The sequence below is a fragment of the Malania oleifera genome, chromosome 1, assembly GCF_029873635.1.
Source record: "Malania oleifera isolate guangnan ecotype guangnan chromosome 1, ASM2987363v1, whole genome shotgun sequence".
NCBI classification, from domain to species: domain Eukaryota; kingdom Viridiplantae; phylum Streptophyta; class Magnoliopsida; order Santalales; family Ximeniaceae; genus Malania; species Malania oleifera.
The window spans coordinates 138788149-138811363 of record NC_080417.1 but is presented as its reverse complement, the minus strand read 5'-3'; the positions used below and the strand labels follow the sequence as shown (position 1 = coordinate 138811363).

The window sequence follows — 23215 nt, the reverse complement described above, 5'->3', positions numbered from 1 at the left end:
TATAGTGTCCATTTAATATTAAATATTATAAAATATATGACTTATATAATATAAATAAAATTTTAAAACTTGATTAGACTTTAAACTGGGCTCAAGTACTATTATTAAACTTAACTTGTTAGAATACTTGATTAATTCAAACTCGACTTGAATTCGAGCAGAATTGAATCGAGTCGAGTTAAAGATGAGTTGAGTGCAAATAGTTTGAGAGCATGTTTGATTCACGCCCCTAATTTAGAAGATACTTTTGAGTATTGTGGCCAATGAATTGTTCACATATAGAATGGTTGGCTTTGATCTTAATTTTTTTTTTTTTTTTTGACGATCAAATTTGGGTGGAAAACTGTTTAAAATTTTTTATTTGGTTAATTTTGAAATAATTAGGTCGTCATATGAGTTTCTTCATATGCAAAAGATTAAAAATAAGAAAATAATAGTTTTCACTCACAAATCACAACCCCTAATTTAGATGATATTTTTGAGTATTGTGGACTGATTCAAAATTCGTTTGGTTCAACTTCGTCTTTTCTTATATTCAATGCGAACTTCCACGTGCGCCATCACTGGACCAAGATGCATAACTTTTCTTTCCGAACTCGTTTATGGCCCATCGCTAAAGGAAATTAATTGGAATAGAAATTGTCTTTGAAATGCCTCGTCAGTTTCCTCCGTCTCGCTCTCCCGTCTCTCCCTCTGCCATGGCGAGAAACAGAAGCTTGAAAGAGAGAAATGGCGTCGTGCCAATGGACGTTACTGACCGGACCATCTCAGACCTCCTCAAGGTATTCATTCCGAATTTTCTTTTCCAGGCAAAGATTTTCTGAGCTCTTCTTCTTACATTGTTCCTCCCACTTCATTCAGCTATGTACTCGTCCGAGTCTCTGCCGTCTGTCTCAGCCCCAGGTGCATCCAGTACTAGGTCAGTTTTAGAACCCAACTTCATCGAATTCATAAAGATTTTAGTCTCTGTTTGGTTATCGATAACTTAAAAGATGTGAAGAGATTTTTCCTTTCCCATTAAGGAAAATTATTGAGATGAACTGTTCGTCCTTGGTAACCAATTAGTGCGAATTGATAATTGAATCCTCTGAACTTGTCATAATGAATCCTATGCCTGTTAAACAGCGGCACTTTTTTGTACAAGTTATTCACCTTGTCATCTGATCATTTAAAAACTATTTTATGGAAACTGATCTCCAACTCTGGGTATTTAGGCTCTGCTTGGGTTTCGAATTTTGATTACAAATTAAGAAAAATTAAATGTTAATGTTATGCAAAATCCTAATTTTATTGATTGATTTGGTGTGCGTGTGTGTGTGTGTCTTTACTTATAAATAAACATAAAAATTCGATTATTTCAATTTTTTCTTTCTTTTCTCTAATATTTTTCAAGTTACAGAACAGGACCTTAAGGTTTAGCGTGTCGTGGAGTCTTTTTTTTTCGTGTAAGTTTGCTTTTGGATTGTCTCGGGAGCACAAGGGATAACCAGCTTTGCAGATAATATGACACTACTTTTGTGATGCAATCATGCGTTTCCCCATAATCTCCAATTTGAACATCAATCAAGATGTGGGTGAAATTATAGGACTTGGGGACTGGGAGTAATCTGTCATGTCGTGAACTTTACTCTTTTTGTGTGTGTGTTCATTTTTTTTTAATAAATAACTCTCCTATTTGGATGTTAATTCTAAGTCATGCTCTTCTTTTGAGCCTAGTGAAAGTACTTTGAATATGTTGAAGAGTATTTTGAAAATTTAACACAGGAGTCAGGTTTATCTTTCCAAGGTTGAAAAATTTTACATGTAGTAGCTCTGTTCTTTCCACTTGTAGGTTTGCCTTTCCGCTGTTGAAATGCTTTACATGTTGCTATGTACTATAAACTCAGATCTTCCCTTGTGTTTTCTATGTTGCTCCTAACGAGGTTGGTAGTTGGGAATTTAAAGATCACTAAAAGGTACTATACATGGAAATGAGCAGATGAGTTCAAGTTCTATATTATTAAGTTACATATGTGGAGTTATTTGGTATTTAGGAGAGTTAGATATGTGGGGTTATTGGTAGTTTGGAGATTCACCCTCCTGGAAATGATAAGCAATCATTTTTATAATTCTGGAGTGTTTGCTTTAAAGTATCAGATTCATGTGTCTCTGCCCCTGAGCTGGATTGTGTAAGAGTATCTTTTAAGGTTCCTTTCTATTTTTGGAAAGGTGCCTGCCATTTTCATCAGGCACTTGATCTTTGTAGAGCCCCTGTAAATAAGTGGAAAAAATAGTCTAGGTTTTTTTAAATATTATTTTAATACGCAACAAAGCTGTCTATTTTACGCCATTGGAGAATATTTTTTGCTATGTTTTGTTGCAATTAGTTTCTCTGAGGCGGATGATGGAGATGGATTATGCCTTTTGTCAGCTTGGATTTTGGATGCTTTTACTTAGTTCCTCAAGATCTTAAACAGTCGTTAATTAGTTCTTCCATAAGAGTTTTATATTTTATTTCTGATGGTGCCTTTTGAAGTTGCCTCAGAGCGAAGAGTGGTGAAAAATGTTGATAATCACTTGGCTATTGGCCCTTCCATCAATGTATGCATTTCCTGGATTTTTCAGATTTAGACCATTTGGTAGCACACAACTGTTGTAGGATGCCTTTGTTCTTGTGGGAGCTTCTTCTGTAATGCTAAATGGAGTTAAATCTGCAGTTTTTTAAAAAATAAAAAATAAAAACTAAAAAATATCCGGGCTTTTTAGTCATCAATTTATGGTTCATAGAAATTGGGGAATAGGAGGCAAGAGCTCTCTATTTGTTGTTGAGCTGTATGGTTACTATAGCTGTTGGTTGGTATTCAACCTCTATTCTGTCTGCAGTTCCACATTGGGTCATAGTACTTTCTAGTGGCCTTGTACGGTAGGCAATTTCTTTTTATACTTCTGCGGAAAACATCCATCCAGAGAAATTAAATATGCATTTTAGGCACAACTTCAAATACTCTTTTCTTGTCAAAATCTACATGACCTTTCTGTGATTAGTAAGGTTGGTGTAGTCCCCTAATTTGTTTGTCTTGTTTTATGCATTTGATACTCAATTTCCCTTATGTTGGTTTCAGATCTTGTTGTCTGCTCCCATCTTTTTCTTTCTTGTGCTCCTCCAACTCATCTGTTCTGAATTTTTTTTTGTGACAGAAAGATGAAGAAGGGACCAAGCGAAGAGATAAAAAAGTGTCTGAAAGACGGAAGTTATGGCAAAAGCTATATCTAGATATGAGAAGTTTCTGGAGAAAATTTTGAAGAATGACAGCCAAAAGTTAACTCAATCTGCCAAAATGCTTTAGGATTGAGCTTCTTACCCTTTAGTGTCCTTCGCGAAGACTACAGAAGAGTGGCTTAATTGAAAGAGTTGGTTGCCTGCTGTGGCCAGAACAATTCCATCTGTTCGGGCACCTGAGATGGTCTGCTGTGGCTGAAACAATTCAGGTATCTTTTCTAAGGTTTGATTTGGTTGTAGGGAAGCATTTTTGAGAGGTGTGTTTTTCATTTTCTTTGATCCCGAGTAAAATTGGATATTTTTTATTTTTTTATTTTTTTTATAACCTAAGAACTCCAGCCACTATCGCGCCACTTTGGATACTATGGTGTGGCACCAAACCCCCCGAGGGGGGGATGAAAGCCGCTCGCCCATTGACGCACCTTGGTAATTCACCGAGGTAAACTCTCAAAAGGGAATCAAATCCATAACCTTGGGATCACCAAAGTCACAAGTCGCCCTTACTACTTGAGCCAATCTGGCTGGAAATTGATTTTTCCACACAAACGAAAGACTTCTCCTAGGAAAGAAGAAAAAGAAAGAAAAATCTATTTTTTTTTTTCATGAAAATATTTTTGGAAGGAAAAGCTAGTTGAAAAATATTTTTGTCATGATAATATTCTTTGAGAGAAACTAGTTGCAAAATATTTTTCATTCAACTAGGTAGATTTGAAGGGGGGGTGTTCGGTTTGTGGCATTTTAGATGCCTCTTGAATGAGATACTAGAGAATTCTATGACAGATTAGGATGTTTAGCTAATGGGTAGGATACTTGGACTTTAAATATGTGAATGTAAATGTTTGGTTTAACATGAAAATCTTACAAATATTTTATTGATTATCAGACTATTTTGTAGGTATTGATAAATACTAGTAAAAATTGTTTTATAGAAATAATGACAATGAGTTCAAAACATAATTAACTATTTATTATTCATCATAGATAATAATTGTTCCACAAGAGTGCACATCAATTTGTTGGATATTGTGTTGAATGACAATGTTGTTCTTACTTATTCTTGATATTCCTTTATGTGGCACTTTTTAAAAAACTCTTAGGGTTACACCTTGTTTGGAGGATATTTATTAATAGGAACGAGTGGTGATAGTATAAGGATTTGATAGATTAAAAATATAGTAAACTTAATGACAACGTAAAAGTTTGTGTTGTTTTCAAATATTGAATGTGATGGGAATCAACATTCTCATAGTGAATTTTTGAATGATTATTCCTTATCTATCATTTGTTAAGTGTTAATTAAAAAAAATATTCTAATTGAGATTGCTACTAAGCTTGAGAGAGTCATGATAGATCTTCAGGTTTGGTGTGGGGAGTCGTAGGACCATTTAGTGAGCTGGGAGGAAGTTTGTAGGTCTAAATAGGAGGGGGAGGGGGGGGGGGGGGGGGAGCTGGTTTTTGGTAATATGGTGTTTAAAAAAACCACGCTTTTAGCTAAATGGTTATGACTTTTCCCTTAGATGATACTTCCCTATAGATTTGAGTTATATGAAGTAAGTTTGGATTGGATGAGAATGGGTGGGATACCAATGCTAGTTTGAGATGTTCTTTGGGGAGTCTGTGGAGGTCTATTTTCCAAATTTATTCTCTATTCATTGACATTAAATTTGAGGCGAGAAGGGGTTCCCGGATTCATTTTTAGGAAGACCCATTGCTTGGGAATGCTCTTTTTTTTTCCCCACTTCTTTTCCTCATCTTTTTAAATTGTTTTCTAAGCCGAATAGAGTTATTTCTTTCTTTGTTGGCAATTTGAGTAACTATTTGGTTTCTTGGAATCTCTACTTTAGGAGTCCTCTAAATGATGGGGACATGGTGGAGCTGTCATCCTTGTTATCCTTATTGAATAATTGCAATTTGTCTTTGGGTAGAGATGTTCATTCTTTTTTTTTTGGATTATCGTGAGAACTCTAGTGATCGACGAGCCACTCTTTGGACCCCCTGATGTGGCACCAAACTCACGGGTCGGCGGCCTTCCCCCCTGGTTCGCTGGTCAGGTTAATCGGATGCGGTCACAGCTTCTATGCGCCGGTTAGGCTTTCATCAAATCCAACCCCCGGGACACGTGTCAAGATTGATAAAATCCAATCACTGAGCGCATCAACCGGGGATCGAACACACGATCCCCCTACTGGATTGCCAGTGCCCTTCCATTGCGCTCATGCCCTGGGGCCATAGAGATGTTCATTCTTGGTCTTTGGTCGGTGGGGGGTAGTTGCAAATCATTCTTTGAATTCTTGACCTACTCCAACTCTTCTTTTCCTTTCTATCCTATTATTATTTGGAAATTCCCTCAAAAAATCAAAGCTTTTACTTGGTTGGTTGTGTTTAACAAAATACCAATAACTTGCTACAGATTAGGAGAGCTTTGAAGGCTCTATCTCAAGATGTTTGCGTGCTCTGTTATAGGAATTCTGAGGCAGCTTCCCATCTTCTTTTGCTTTTCGATTTTGCTTGGAGGATTTGGAACAAACTGTTCAGTATAATGGAAGAGAGTTGGGTTTACCCCTCTTCAGTGGAAGATTTGTTAGCCATCTCCTTCACAGGTTCTAGGAGGAATGATAGGGCAGCTTTTGTGGAAGTGTGGCATATTTGCAGTCTTATGGGGTCCATGGATGGAGTGTAATGCACGGATATTTTCGGGGAAGAAGTTAAATTGGACATTGGTGTGGGAAGAGATTTAGTATATGGCTTCTTTATGGTTTGTTAGGTTTGGTATTTTTAGGGGAGCTAGTTTTCTGGATTTACAAAGGGATTAGTTTTATGGGGTCTATGGATGTGGAGTGTAATGCACGGATATTGTCTGGGAAGAAGTTAAATTCGACATAGAGAGTGGACGCACGGAAGTAACTGCATACCTATTCATACCTGTTCATTAGTCTCTGAACATTGAACAAAACTTTAGAATTGTTATTAGAAAAAATAAAGTTTCCAGATGGAACTAAAGCTGATAAGGAACTAGCCGTGTTGATTTTGGCCTTTTTCCTTTTCTAAAATTAACATCGTCTTTTCTTTCTTTCTTTTTACATATTTTTATATGGTAGGTTATGCAAAGTTGTCCTTAAATATATAATATTATTTTTGGGTACATAATATAATGTTATTGTTTGGGTACATAATCTTCATTTTTGAGTTACCTAATAATGACTTTGATAATCAAACTATTATTTCTTACTTAACATAATATATGTTTTATGTTACACAATATTGTTTCCTAATTTTTCTTTTATTACTTCTTCATTTGTACCAAAAAAATAAATGACATTAAAATTAAATGTGAAATCGATTAGCATATTGGTAATACATTAATAATTTGTTGGGGTTAAGGATTTTGTCGAACAAAAAATAAGGGAAAAAAAATGAGAATCAATGTTTCAGATATAATATAAAATTAAAAAATAAAATTACGCGATACTTTCGCTTCTTCCCTGATGAATCCTCCTAGGACTCAGTGGAGCGCAACCTCTCAGCCCCCACCTGAAATTCGAAAAAGTCACCCTCTATCGTCGTTTTCAAATCTCCTGTAGATGAATTTGCTCATAATCCGCAGTAGTTATGCTCTTCAATCGTCCACAATTTCAGCCTTCGAACATCCCCACAAGCTACCAATGCCCATGGTCAGTCACTTTAGGTCCCATTTTTTGTGTTCATACGTGAACCCTTTTGGCTTTAATTGCTGATAGATGGTTAATTTCTTGATTTCCTTTTTTCTTTTTCACAATTTAACTAACTGGGTCTCTCGATTTTTATATGTAAAAGGGAAATATAATGAAGTTCCCACTAGATTGCTCAAGAGAACTTCCGCATCTAAGGATCTTCAATGAGATCATGACTTGTCGTCAGGAACAAAAAATGGTGGGTGCTTGTAAATCATGATGCTTGCAAATGCCATTGCAGGCATTAAATGTCTTTACTATCATCTGCTCTATATATGTGAATTATGTCACTGTTTTCCTTTGAATGTCACTACCTAGTTCAGTACAAAGATGGTATTTCATTTACTAACTACTTGTTTGGTTTATCCTTGAGAGATCGAATTTGGGAAATCCAGTGCGTAGACTGGTATGTTTGGTCGTAGATTGTTATATTATTTGGAAAATGGAAACATTAGTGCCTTAAGGTTGGGCTGGGAGCGCAGAGCTTGAGACCTGAATTTGGATTTGTGTAGAATTAGATGAAACTAAATGCAAGATAATGTTGTATCTTGTTCAAATCAACATAATTGCAAATCCAAGGCTTGAAATTGTTGGAGACTTTGCAAATGTTACTTTAGTTTTGATTTATAAATTTTTACCCTGACAGCCAGCGTAAAATTTGTCAGATCTATGATATGAATTCTTATCGAATATTTGCTGGAGCATTCCCTATGAGCGACGTGTTGCACTTGAACTACTCGGGTGTAGCGAAAAGTGAGCGAGGGTGGGCTAGGTCGTCGCCCTAAAGCGATGCGCCGTGTCGGCGTTTGGGTACAGTGTCAAATATGCGATGGTTCTTGCATCATTCTGGACGTGGGCAGGTAAAAACGTTAGTTTAGGAAACTAGGATTAGATTAGCAACTTGGAATATAGAGACACTTACGGGTAAAAGTATGGAAATTGTGGATACAATGATCAAAAGAAGAATTAATATAGTTTGCCTTCAAGAAACTAAGTGGGTGGGGGAGAAAGTTAGAGAAATTGATAAATCAGGATTTAAACTTTGGTACACTAGAAAATAAAAACATAAGAATGGAGTAGGCACTATTATATACAAAAACTTAAAAGATAGCGTTGTGGATGTAAATAAAGTAGGAGATAGAATTATAAAAATTCAGATAGTATTAGGACAAGAGATAATAAATATCATTAGTGCTTATGCTCCTCAAGTCGGCTTAGCAGAAAGTCTTAAGAGACAATTTTGGAAAGATATGGATAGTATTATACAAGGCATACCAGGGACTGAGAAAATATTTATAGGAGGAGATCTGAATGGGAACATTGGAAGGGATAATAAAAATTATGAGAGGATACATAGAGGATATGGATATGAAGACAAAAATGAGTCTGGCGAGATGATCTTAGACTTCGCTATGTCATATGATTTTGATATAATGGATACTTGCTTTTAAGAAGAGAGAAGAATACTTAATAACCTTTAAAAGTGGACAAAGTAGAAGTCAAATAGACTTTTTTTTTTTTAACTAGGAGGGTAGATTGTTTATCATGCAAGGATTGTAAAGTTATTTCAGGTGAAAGCCTAACCACACAACATAAAATCTTAGTGTTAGACATATGTGTTAAAAAATGGAAGAAAAAGGATAAAATAAACTAGTGTAAGAGTACTAGATGGTGGAACCTAAAAGGAGAAAATATAATAAAATTTAGAGATAAAATGATCAAAGATGGGGATTGGACTATAGAGGATGGGATAGATACAAATACTCTTTGGAGTAGATTAGTTAGCTCTATTAAAAAAATAGCAGAAGAGATTCTAGGTGAATCAAGGGGAAGATTCTCAACTAGTAAAGAAAGTTGGTGGTGGGATAAAGATGTACAAAAAGCCATAAAGACAAAAATAATTTGGTATAAAACATGGCAAAAATGTAGAAACAGGGATAACTTGAAAAGTGTAAGGAGGCAAGAAAATATGCGAAAAAGGCCGTTAGTGAAGCTAAATATAGATCATTTAATAATTTGTATGATAGATTAGGTACAAAAGAAAGGGAAAGAGATATATTTAAACTTGTTAAAGCTAGAGAAAGGAAGTGCAAGGACTTAGGAAATATAAAATGTATAAAAAGTGTGGATGATGTTGTTTTGGTTAAGGACGAAGACATTAAAGGAAGATGGTAAAGTTACTTTAATTAGTTGTGAAAAGTAAGGTGTATTCCCAAGAGGGGGGGGGGGGGGGGAGGTGAATTGAGTTTTTAAAATTTTCTTTGAAACCTCTTTGTTTTACGAGTTCCTTTAGTTAAGAGTTAACCCAACAAATTAATATTCAGTAATCACACAATTACAATGATATTGATTTGCAACCTCATAAGTCCAACCAACAATTCTTTTGAATATGTCAATCCAACAAACAATATAGTATGCTGATTTAAATAAGAATCAAATTTAGAAATTCAGCAGGCTCCCAAAATTTAGTTTTTGATATTAAATATGTTTTTTGGATTTAAGTATGAAGCTAATCAATATGTTAATGACCTTTGATATTTATCAATCAACGTGCTCCCTTTAAGGTTTTCGCAAACTTTTATATTTATCAATCAACGTACTCCCTTTAAGGTTTTTGCAATTTCCAATAACAAATTAATTTCCAGCAATTAATTAAGTATCCACGCAATTTTTATATGCAGAAAATTAAAAAGATTTAGGGAAGAGAAACATGAGATTTTACGAGGTTTGGCTATACCTGCCTACATCCTCGCCTTAGACAAACCACTCAAGGATTTCACTACACGGCTCCCTGAACCGGGCAGAGCAAACCTTTTACACACTCCTTTAAGTAGGATAGAGCCCTCCTCTCAAAGCGATACCCCACGCTCCGTTAGCCAACGATTCAGTCAACCCTGAATTGTCAAAAACAACAAGAGAAAATTTTGTGTACAATGACACTCTCAAAAGAGCTGATTAGTACAATTTGAATATCACAACATACTTCAATCAAATATCAATTTGAAAGATGAAGTTCAAGTAATTTATCACCGAGATTCTTTCTTGGATTGAAAATTTCAGTTAGAGCACAAGAACCGTGTAGAGATCCGGAAAATATAATAATAAAAATCATTGGGAAAAAGAGGATTTTTGGGTTGGTGTAGAGAAAACCGGTGATGGTTTTCTCGAGCGTTAAGAAAATCGTAGACGGTTATATGGTTTAACCGTGGGCTGGTAACAGGTAAAAAGGTAAAATTGAGCCGGTTAAAGAGAAAATCGACGACAGTTTCCTGAGAACTTGAGAAAACCGGCCATGATTTTCTCTGTAGTGAGGGTATCAAGGAAGTCCCGCGAGCATTTGTTAATCAAAGCATAAAAATTTCTCTCTCTCTCTCAGAAACCCTACGGCTCTCTCTCCCTTCTCTCTATGATTTCGCTCTGACCATAGCTCGGTTTGACGATTCGGAACCACCACGAGGTTCGTGGGAGAATTCTCTACAACTTAGGCGGAGCCGATTTTCAAATTGGGGTTTTGGGGCACCATTCCAAAATTAAGGTAAGTGAGGTATTTTAGAGTTTTAATGTTAAATTGGAGTAATTGGGGCCTAGGGAATACTAAATAGTAATACTTTGAAGGTTGCGTTGAATAACTTGGGGAAAAAAGAATATTGGCTTTTGAGTTGAGAACACCGTGGAGCGTAGGAATTTGGGTATTTTAGCAAGATCTCAATAAGTCAGGTAAGGGGAATAAATTATATTAGTTTTTTCTGAAAACTACTAGTTGGGAAATATGAGAAATTGAAATATGATATTTTATTTGAAATTATTATGATATGAATATCAGATGAAAACTGTGTGGCATATGATTTATACTGAAATGTTTTTGAAATTAGGTTAAATGATTTACATTGAGAATAACGAGGTTATGAAATGTATATTGAAATAAGAGATTTGAAATGTGGAAAATGATGAAAAGTGATAAGTCAATGAGTACTTTTAGAGAAATGATGAAAAATTGAGCATAGATTTGTATGCTGGAAAATGGAAGAAATATGAAATGCTGATATTGTTTTACTGAGATATGTGGAAAGACGTGAAATGAAATATATATATATATAAAGTGTGTATTGAAATGTGATGTATACCATTATGATGAGTTATGAATACTGAAATGTGAGTATGAAAACGTGAATATTGCAATGTTAATTTTGCAATAAAAATGTTGAAATGTGAATACTGAAATGCGAATATGAGAATGTGAATATTGCAACGTGAATACTGCAATATGAATGTGAAATTTGAATACTAGAATTGTGAATATAGAAATATGAAAAATTGCAATGTGAATATTGCAATTGTGAATACTGGAATGTGAATGATGAAATGTGGAAATGAAAACCTTGATGGACAGATTACGATAATGAGTACGGTACTATTGCTAGTGGTGATTATGTGTAACCACACGGACTTGTGGAGCGTGTGGTGTGACAGTAGATTGAGCCAGTGAGAAGGGTAGTTTTGCTGCTTGGGTTCGGACCAGGGTTATGGTAGGCCAATCGTACTACAAACACATGAATGGTTTTTCTATTTTGATCTAACCGGGTAGGCCAGCCGCGGTTAGATTTAGCCTTCACGCTGCACAACCTTAACCATTGGGGGAAGCATGTCGTGGAGAAATATCCTCAGGGCATTCATGAGTTATAGATGCGATATGCACTGTTTGCCGAACACTTATGGGCTAGATGGTGAGATGTAAATGGGAAATGAAAGAGCGTGAGTTAATAACATAAATAATTAAAGCGAAGTAAAACACTCTGCCTGAGGGCTTACTGAGTAAGGTGAGTGCTCTGATAAGTATCAGTTGTAGCCGAACCTGAGTTAATTAGGTAAGAATACAAACGATATCAGAGCAGAGGGGAGCTATATGTATGAGCGTGTAATCTCTCCTATTCTCAGGAACTTTGCTGGTAAACGTGGGTTGCATGTGAATGAGATTGAAAAAGGGAATTAAAGCTTTTAAAAGCTTGTGTTGTATATCTATATGATTATAAATGCAGAACTGGTATATTTTTCTTAGAAGGTCTTATCAATGAAATGAATATATGTTATAATATAATGAAACTCATACTACCACACACTGTAAATAACTTATTCCGTCTTACTAAGATGTGTCTCACTCAAATATCTAAATATTTCAGGAAATCAAGAAAGACCAGGTGATAAAGCTCTGAGTTAGAAGGAAGCTGGTACCCTGATAGACAGGGTGAGTGTTTTGATCTAGGGATGTGTGATTCCCCTAGCGTTTTGGTTGATTTTCGGGGATGAGTTAGATATGTATATATATGTTTATGAATGTTTAGTACTCTAGTTATTTGTATTCTGGATGGTGTTTATATACGGTTTTCTGTTGTTAGGTATGTATTTATATGATGGACTGATTACCCAGTACCCTCTTTGGGTCGGGTTATGTGTAACGGTATCAGAGTTTCTGACGTGGCTGGCGGTTGAGTATTATTGATTAAAATGTTATTATTTAATATATATATATATATATATATATATATATATATATATATATAATGGTATGAAAATCAGGGCATCACAAACCGTGAGTAGTATTAGCAAGAAGACAGAAAAACTTCAGAAATAATTTTTCAACAATAGAGCTTTTGAATGTAAGAGTATAAACTGATTTGCTGATTGTTGTTGGTATTGGCGTGTAAAATCTTTAGGTTTTCCCATGTATTTATAGATGAAAAAAGCTTCTATTTCGTGTTGCCCAAGTTGCTTGGAGTGTTTCCCAAGTTTTCATAAAGTTTGGGGGCCAAGCTAACACTTTTGGAAACCTTCCCACGTTTTAAATTTAAATTTACGAAGGTCAGTTGCCTGTACCCAAAGGTCAGTCGCCCGTGCCTTTGAAGTCAGTGCAGGTTTAGTCGCCTGTACTCATAGGGTCAGTCGACTGTACCTATTTTGTCTGTTGATCAGTCAACTGAATAGTCGCCTAATGTGCTGTCAGTTTCGACCACCTTTCAGTATTTTGGTCATGACTTTTTCTATACAACTCTAAATTGGACGTTCTTGGTATCAATAAAAAGGCTAAGAAAAAATCCTACAACTTTCATGTTGAACACTTTTTAAGATAAGAAAAAGTTGATAGAGAAAATTGCACATCAATGCAGATATAGAAAAAATAAGTGAATTTGAAGAATCTTGTTTTGGTGCTTTTCGTTCCAAAAATAATTTTAACTCTTTTGAAATAACTTTTGACCTTATAAAATTTCCAAGTATTTTAAAAGGTATCTAGGTTCAAGTAATTAACCTAAGAGCTTCATGCATTCATATTGAAATCGTTTGAAGTACTTACATGAGAATATAACTTAAAAGACTATAACTTTTTAAGTGCTAAGTCTTCATATTTTTGCTTTGCTCTTAGTATCTTCATGTATTTGTTTTGCTTTCAATATCTTCATGTATTTTCTTTGCTTTCAATATCTTCATGTATTTGCTTTAACTTCCTTCATAATTCAATGACTTAAGTACATACTTCATCAAGTTCTTTTAGCTTTAAGTACAAGCTTTCAATAGACTTTGTCAAGCACTTGTTCTTGAACACTCGAGTCCTGAATCATCATTTGACCAATTATGTTAAGTTCCTTTGCTTTGTTATCATCAAAATAAGATTCTAAGCCTTGTGAGGCCAACAAGTTGTTTGATAAAAACCAAATAGAAGGCTTAAACTTAGAATTGTCAAATGAGGAAAAGACTTAAAATATGAGATTTATTCGTAAAATTAGAGTTAACGAAGTTAAGTTTGCACTAAAAAAGATGAAAAATGGGAAAACTATGGGACTAGATAACATTCCAATTGAAGTTTGGAAATGTTGAGGTGATATCGGAATTATATGGTTAACTAATTTATTTAATACAATTATAAAAACTAGGAAAATGCCAGATGAATGGAGGAAAAACACTTTAATACCTACATACAAAAATAAAGGAGATATTCAAAATTGAAATAATTATCGTGAAATTAAACTTATGAATCATATGATGAAACTATGGGAAATAGTAGTTGAACAAAGATTAAGGTTAGAAACGAAGGTCTCAGAAAATCAATTTGGTTTTATGCCTTGGAGATCTACCATAGAAGTTATTTATCTTTTAAGAAGATTAATGGAAAAGTTCAGGGAAAAGAAAAGGGACTTACATATGATATTTATTGACCTTGAGAAAGCATATGATAGGATATCCAGGGAATTTTTATGGTGGGTTTTAGGAAAAAAAGGGTGTATGTCGTAGATATATTGATGTCATTAAGGATATGTACGATGGAGCAATGATTAGTGTAAGGATTATAAATGGAGAAACTAGAGAATTTTCAATTACCATAGGTGTACATCAAGGATCTGCTTTTGAGTGTACTAAATATTGAATAAATTTAATGAGATGTGTGAGTGTGACTACTAAAACTTATTTTGGTTGAATTTAACCACTTACAAACTGAAAAAAAAAAAAGTTATAGCAAAAGGAATTGAGTGTTATGTTATCTATTAATGCCAAAAGGTTGGGAGCTTTGGCTTGTATTTCAATTAACTCATTTAGGCAGCACCAAAATCTTATATGTTTCCTTTGATTTAGAACCATAAAGTTTTTCATGAAATAGTATTTATAAAACCTCAATTTCAAGGTTTTACTCTATTTCTTCATGTGTATGACCTCCATTAGAATAGAAAATTTGATGAATAATAAATGAGATCAACAGTAGGCAGCAGAAAGAATAAGAAGAAGAAGAAGAAGAAGAAGAGGAGGAGGAAGAAGAAAAACTGAAGAAGGCAGCAAACAGTAGGACGCAACACGTGGGTAGCAGAAATAAGAAGAAGAAGAAGACTTACAAAGGTTCGAAGGCTCAAAGATGAGCTCGCTGCTGGTTCGAAATGTTGAAGATGGCGTGAAGAAGAAGAAGAAGAAGAGAAGCAGCAGGCAGCAAACAGTAGGATGCAACACGTGGGTAGCAGAAATAAGAAGAAGAAGAAGACTTGCGAAGGTTCGAAGGCTTAAAGACGAGCTCGCTGCTGGTTCGAAATGTTGAAGACGACGTGACGAAATCGCAGCTGGTTCAAAGGCTGGCAAATGAATTTGCGAGAGCTCCTGCTGGTTCGAAACGAAGTCGCGAAAGGTCATGCTTCTTCGAAATGTCGAAGATGAACTCACGGTCCTGGTTTGAAGCTCGAAGACGAGGTCGCGAAGGCTTCTAGCTGGTTCTAAGGCTCGTAGACGAACTCACGTTGCTGGTTCGAAGGATTGCGAAGGCTTTTGTGCTGGTTCGAATGTGCAAGATGAACTCGGGAAGGGTCGTGGGGCTTTGAAGGGCCGAAAGGGGCTAGGGCTCCTGTTCGTTTGAGTCGAATGAGGGCGACGACTCTGGTTGTGGCTATTTATCTCATTTAAAAGGCTAAAAATTTACAAGGCACAACTCACTGCGCCTCGTCTCGTCTCGCCTCGCGTCGCCTCTTGCAGGTCTCCTTGCCCTGCATGGTTTGAGGCGCAAACCTCTTCGCCTCTCTGCGCCTTGTGCCTAGGGGCGTGCTTTTAACTACTATGCTTAGATGGATGAGTGGTATAATATTGAAAGATAAATTAAGAAATGAACATATTCGCAGTAAGTTAGGCGTAGCTCCTATAGAAGATAAGATAAGAGAGGGACTCAGATGGTATACACTTGCAACGTAGGCCACATAGTGCATCTGTGAGGAAGAGTGAGTTAGTTACTGTGGGGGACAGTAAAAGGGGTAGGAGTAGAACTAAAATAACTTGGGAGGAGATGGCGAGTAAGGATTTAATATCCATGAATCTATCAAAAGAAATGGTCTATGATCGCATAAATTAGCGGAAAATAATTCATATAGCCGACCCCACCTAGTGGGACTCAGACTTGATTTTTTTGTTGTTGTTGTTGTTGTATTCTGAAGATGACATATGGGTCTTTCTAGTTTGGAAACTGTGTGAAGAAACTTTTTGTACGTATTATCAACCTTATAATCTGATCCTTCCAAAGCTATTTTGCGGAAACTAATCTCTCAATCGAGGCATTTAAGGCATAAGTTTTTTCACATAAAAGGTGAAGAGAAGTATGTACTCTTTTAAGTAGTTTCAAGTTAGTATAGCGTCTCTGAGTTTTTGCATACTTTGGGTGCAGTTGAGCTTATGCTCTTTAGCCTAAATGGAGTTGATCACCGGTTTCTCGTGTCTTGGCAAGGAGGTGAGAGCTCTCTATTTGTTATTGATATGTGTATGGTTACCATAGCTGTTGTTTGGTATTCATCCGCTGCTTTTCTGCAGTCTCAGATTGCGTTACTGTACTTCTGTACGAGCCTTGTATAAGAGGAATGAAATTAGGATGTATTCCCAAGAGGGGGGTGATTTGTGTTATTTTAAAAATTTATTTGCGGAAGTCTTATTTACTTTAACCCTTAACTATTCTATCTTTCAACACAAACAATATTTCTATTTAGTTATCAAGCTATACAAGTAAGAAGTGCTAAGTATGAATGTAAAGATCAATGCACAATTTGAATTTACAAAGTGAAATGATTAATACATTCTGTTAGGCCCTTTGTTTAGAATATGATTTTCAGCTAGAATCAACAATGTATTCAAGAATAAACTCAATGATTCGTTTTAAGCTTCAATGATATAATAGAGATTAAGAACTGATTTTCAGCAACAAATAAATTTTCCTTCAAAACAGATTTTGTAAATCACTTGTTTAATTTTAGCTCTTATGCTTTATTCTGAAAATCAATTTACAACTTGTTCCTCCTTAGATAAATTACTTGCAGATTCAGAGTTATATGTTTATCTGAAATTTTAATCCACCAACTCAGCCATATAGCTGATACAAGTTCAATCAAAACCAACCAGTAATCAGCAAGACCCAATATTTAACAAGTTCAGAATTTCAGCACAATACGATATTCAACAAGAATCAACATTTACCAAGATTCGATATTCAGCACTATTCAATATTCAGCAAGATGATAATGAAAATATATTCAAGCATGTAGGTTATATCTTGCAGAAATAAAAAGAGTAGGGAAGAGAAAGTTGAACATCGTTGTTTTTACAAGAGTCGGCCATAGCCTATGTCCTTGCCTCAAGCCATGTGCTGTGAGGATTTTCTTTCCCAACTTCATTACTAGGTGAAGTTACAACCTCTCTTCCTTAAAGGTGGAGTTCGCCTCTCTAACGAGAACACCCTCTCGCTAGGCATTGATTCAATACCTAAATCGTCAAACAAACAACAAACAACAACAGTTGCTTGTACAAGAGAAAAGCTCCTCAAATGAGCAGATTAGTACTCGTTAGATTCAAAACAATACTTCAAATGAACAATATGAAAGTTGAAGCTCGAAAGTATATCACCAGAACTGATTCAAACATGTGAGATTCAATAGATCAGATCAGTTTCTGAGAGTATTAGTAGAGAACACAGCAGTAGTATAACTAGAGAGTTTCTCAAAGTATGAACGTGCCGTTCTCTTTCTTTTTGAAATTTTCTGTTAGAATTTTAAAAAGTTTCCTTGAAGTTTTCTCCTAATTTGGAAACCAATCACGCAAGAAATAGAAACAAGATCAGCTTTGTAACTTGTTTAAACATATGCATTAGTCGCCTTTCCTCAAAGGGTTTGTCGCCTGTGCTCTTTTTAAAATAGCGCATTCTAAAAGTCAGAATGGGGTTAGTCGACTGTGCCTATTCTATTTGTATATTTTCAAACTCAGTAGCACCACAGTCGCCTGATGATTTATCATCAGTCGCCTGTCCTTTCAGCAATACTTGTTTTTCAATTTTTTTGGTTCCAAACTTAATTCATGTAATGGAAAACTTAATTTGGACTTTGAGAAAATATTTTCCATGTATAAAATCAGGTATCTAAGTCCAATTACATATCTTAGGAGCTTCAATCAATCAATATTGAGTTTTGAAGTACTTACATGAGACTTTCATCGGACTATTCTATCTAAGTGCTTAAGTCTTCATGTTGTGAAGCTTCCAATATGTCTTCTGAGCTTTATGCACTGCTTCAACGAGCTTCATATCTCACATAGCTTTATATTCTTCATGAGTCATGACTTTAAGTGTTCAAATCCATTAATCTCTTCAAGTATGCTTACAACAACACTTAAGTCCTGAAACTCAAACTTACATAGACATGTTAAGTAACCTTGATTTGATATCATCAAAATGAGATTAAGCCTTGTTAGGCCAACAAGAAAAAGTATTCTATGCATAAAACTTCTATATTACTTTTGTAATCAAATTCCCTTGAAAAACATCTATCCATTCAATTAAAATATGCATTTTAGACGCAACTCCAAATTTTATTTTTTTATTTTTATTTTTTTGAAAGTCTGTGGCCTTTCAATGCATGGCTGGTGCATTCAACTAGTTTGTTTTGTTTTGTTTCCTGCGCTTGATACTTATTTAATTTGCCTTACCGTGGGAATAGACATTTTCATGGTTGTAAAGTTTGCAAATGTTTGTGTTATTTCACCAAAGATAGAATATGATGGGAATAGATATTTCTATGGTCAAATCTTGGATAGTCATTCCAAATCTTTTCCACGTTATCTCTTAATAAGAAGCTTTTGCATTGTCTTTTTTTTTTTTTTTTTATAAGGATAACATTTTTCATGGTTGTAAAATTTGCAAATGTTTGTGTTATTTCACCAAAGATAGAATATGATGGGAATAGATATTTCTATGGTCAAATCTTGGATAGTCATTCCAAATCTTTTCCACGTTATCTCTTAATAAAAATATTTTGCATTGTCATTTGTTTTATAAGGACAACATTTTTGTGTAAACTATTTAACCCTTATATTGTTACCATTATATTCACAAACGAAACATAATTTAAAGTTAATAAATTGGGAACCCATATGATAAAATGACACATCATGTACTATAGAATTTTTACATATTTTGGTTTGTATAGCTCTACTCTGTCAAATATACTTCAGTGCATTTTTTTGTTCTAATGAGTAGTAAATACATTTTGGACCAAGTAAAAAATAACTTGGTTGTTATTGGGGTATGGGTTTTATGCTTTGGACTTGGATCTGTGTGAACTTAGACAAAACTCCATACAATTTCATATTGCATTTTATTCAAAATCACACAAAATTGAATCCAAGGTCCCATCATGCTCCCAAACAGTATGGGATTGATGTATTGTTTGTAAGGAATTCTCATAATACGAGGTAATAGAATATTTCAAAGACTTTTTAAAAATTAATGCATCCACTTATGTCATAAAGGATAGTTAGCTAGGTGTTAATTAAGGTCTTAACCACCCTTAGCCAGGTACATATTGTCCTTTTTAGGACCACTGGACTAAGATTTTGTTCTAGAACAGGCTTGAGGCTTAAAACATGCATCTATCCAAGTAAGATTATGCGGGATCTGAGACTAGGCTTGACTCTATCTGCATGAACTATGGATTGAAAGAAAGACAACGGGGCTTTGTAGTACTCACACTCTTACTTGTTAGAATCGTATGATTCTTGATTCCAATTGTAGAATTGAAAATGGCAATAGATTCGAATTGCATGGCAGAACCACAGAAGGCAGTGAATTGAGGTGAATCATACAATTTTCCTGGTGAATCAGTGAATCGATTCATATGAATCATAAGATTCAGATTCAACTCCTCTAAAACCTGGCTTATAGTTTTTTGAACTTTTTTCTTTTTTCATGATTTGCCTTCTGCTTGCTATTTACTTGAGTTTCATCTTCCAAGAGAGAAGAAAGAAGTCCTTTGGTCTCCTCTTTCTGCACCTTTCTTTTCTGCCATGGGATAAGATTAGAAGAAAACCAGAGTTAGAGAAGGAAACCAGTCTTGAGTTGCATTATACAACATTATGTAAACATACTAACTTAAATCAACCTTTAAATATGAAAATTGGATAGAGAGATTAGTTTAACTTTTTGAATTTTATAGGAAAAATAAAAATGAGAAAGGGGAGCCTGAGATTATCTTTGCACTTGCATGTTTACCAGCTGACGTTTGTACAAGTGAGACGGTGATTAGTTGATGTTAAGAGGTTATAGGAGGGTAGTAGTAGACCTAGAATAATTTGGATTAATATAGTGAACCCCAACAAGGAGACTTAAGGCCTTGTTTTGTTGAATTTAATAGATTTAAAGGTGTGATTTTTGTTACTTTTTATATTTTAATGAGTATTCTTCTTGTTTCAGTTGTTATAGAGAGCCCATGCATGCATTAAAAGTGACTATTTTTGCATTAAACACCATAAACTTATTTTTTTTTTTATTGATTCATTCACTTAAGAGCGACAAATTTAAAATTTTCACTAATTTTTTCTTGATTCCTCTCATTATTATTATTTTTTTTAGAAATCGTGCACATGAATTTTTTATTGTTAAACATGTAAACTTACACCATAACATAAAATTGAACTTTTAAAAGTTTTTCGTGGGTCTTTATCTTATTTTTTCGGTGTATCTTGAACTCTACACTTACGATGTATTGGGGAGTATGGATTTCGGACCTTGGATTTGGATTTAGGTGGATTTAGACAATTTCAATACAATTTTATATTTCATTTTATCCAAGTTCAATACAACTCCAAATCCCATATTTCTCCAAACATGGGGTTAGTTCAATAATATTGATTGAGCCACATAACATGTGTTATAGTTTCATAGAAGCTAGCATACCTTGGTACTTGATAGGGGTGGAATGATTAGATCATGTTATTGAGATGAACAGTTTGTCCGTGGTAACTAGTTATTGCAAATCGATAATTGAATCCTTTGGCCTGTTACTACACACTATCATCTCTTCATTGCAAAACTCCTTTCTTTAAAAAGTGATCTCTAAGCATGTTGTGGCATTTTTAAGGTGTAGAGAAGTATGTAGTCTTCCAAGTGGTTCAAGATGGTATAGCATATCTCTGTGTTATGCAACTTTGAGAAGATTAATTTTTAGAGTTTAATAGGAGGAGGGCGCAAATTATTTACTTGGGTGTGATTGGGATCAAGAAGAATCTTGAGAATCAATTCGATGAGTCTCTCCGGGTTAGTAAAAAATCACCTTCATTTGGGTGAGTGGTAGGAGAATGATGTGGGAAAAAATAGAAAGCATGCCTACCTGCCATGGGAGGGGTTTGAGGGTTGTTTCCTAGGAGAACTAGTTTAAGCTCACTTTTGGTTGGTTTATCCTAGGAGCACAATGAGTAACGACCTTTATAGATTTTGATATGATACTAGGGATTTTTTTTTTTATGAGACCATATGTTTCCATGTAATCCCTAAGGTGAATATCAATCAAGGTATGGGTGAAATTTTAGGACTTGAAGAGTACCATGCTGTAAACTTTGCAATTTTTTAATTCATTTTTCTTAAAATATAGCTCTCCTTTTTGGATGTCAATTCTAGCTCCTCTTCTTTTGAGCTTATTGAAGAGAACTTGGAAAATTTAACATAGGAGCCTGGTTTATCTTTCCAAGGTTGAAATGTTTTACATGTAGTAGCTCTTTTCTTTCCAGTTATAGGTTTGTATTATGCTGCTGAAATGCTATACATGTAGTCATGTACTAGAAACTTTGATGTTTCTACTGGTCTTCTATGTTGCTTCTGACCGGATTGGTAACAAGGAAAGTAAGGCACTAAAAAAGTACTTTACGTGGAAATGGGCAGATAAGTTCAAGTTCTATAGAATTAAGTTAGATATGCAGAGTTATGGCATTTCGGAGATCCATCCAGTGGAAATCATGAGCAATTTTTTTTGCAGTATCTGAAGTATTTTTGCTTTAAAATACCAGTGGTGCTTTCCCTTCACGTGTCTTTGTCAATGAATCTGGTTTGTGGAAGAGCGTCTTTTAAGGTTCCTTTCTATTCTCAAAAAAGTGTCTGCCATTCTCATCAGGCACTTGATTTTTGTTGAGCACCTGTAAATTAGTGGAAAAAAATGGTATATTTTTTTTATATTCAACAAAGCTGTCTATTTCTGCCATTGGAGAATCTCTTTGCTATGCTTTTTGCAATTTAGTTTCTCGGAGGAGGAAGATTGAGGTGCATCTTGTCTTTGTCAGTTTGGATGTTTTTACTTAGTGATCTTACAGTTTGTGGATGAGTTCTTCCAGAATTGTTTTATTTGTATTTCTGATATGCCCCAGGGCAAAGAGTGGTGGAAGTGTTGATACTTGGCTTTTGCCCCTGTTCCGTCAATGTACACTCTGCCTGGCCTTTTCCGAGTTGGACCATTTGGTAGCACATAACTGTTGTAGGATGCCTCCGTTCTTGCAGGGAGCTTCTGCCCTAATGCTCTTAGCATAAAATGAGTTGATGTCTAGTGTTTTTTCTTTGCCAAAACTCACCATTTTTTTGCCATCACTTTATGACTTATGACTCAAAGAAATTGGGAAATAGGAGGCAAGAGCTCTTTATTTGTGGTTGATCCCTATGATTATCATTTGGAAAATGTTTTATGTCATGGGCTGAACCTTCAACGGGAGTTCCACAGGCACATAGTGATGCATGTGACGCCCACCCCCTCCCCGCTCACTTACTATTTTTTCCTGCTCTCCTCTCTCAACTCAGTGTGCGCACTGTGTTGGCAGGCCGTAGGTAGGTGGCATCACCATGGGCACTGCTGCCTATGGTTTGAGTTTCATATATGGAGGGTTGTATGGGATGGTTGCCGCTGATCTGGAACAGTGTCTTGCTTGCTGCAGAGGAGGTGGGATCCAGGTGGAAGCCGGCAGCAGAGGTAGCGTAGTCTGGTGAGTTTATCAATGCCAGCTTTGATGCTGGAGGAATTTACGGCTGGGGGCTTTCAGTTGTGAGCTGGCATGGAGATGCTCAACGGCCATGGCACAGAGGGAAAGCAGAGGACTGAATTGGGGGAAGGAAACAGAAGAAAGGAAAAAAGCCTCCTTGTCAGCCAAGATAGATCCGTGATGGATTCTCCATGCTTAGGGCTGAGCAGTGTTGGGTGAAAACCGAATTCACTGAGCAGACTGAACAAATTCAATTAAATCGGTTTGGATTAATTTTTTTAAAATTTCAGTGTTCGGTGATTGGTTCAGTTTAAGAGAATTTTTTTTTTGGTTAATGAAATTAACCAACCAAATGTATAATCATTAATATATAAATTATAAATATATATGTAAATAAGTAAACATATATTTTAAATTTTAAATATATTATACTTATATTATATATAAATTTAATAAATAA

General features: G+C 35.3%; 1 long non-coding RNA gene across 3 annotated transcripts; it reads left to right on the top strand.

The window, feature by feature from the left end:
• The first annotated feature begins 566 nt into the window (after positions 1-566).
• LOC131143458 (uncharacterized) lies at positions 567-22969 on the top strand. 3 transcript variants are annotated; one of them, XR_009133500.1, is made up of 5 exons: positions 618-782; positions 862-919; positions 3178-3468; positions 7073-7168; positions 12147-12440. It is a non-coding gene; the product is annotated as an uncharacterized LOC131143458 (long non-coding RNA). The 3 variants fall into 3 exon arrangements; XR_009133501.1 differs by lacking the exon at positions 7073-7168 and having other exon boundaries at positions 567-782; XR_009133502.1 differs by lacking the exons at positions 7073-7168; positions 12147-12440 and adding an exon at positions 22711-22969.
• Positions 22970-23215: the final 246 nt, after the last annotated feature.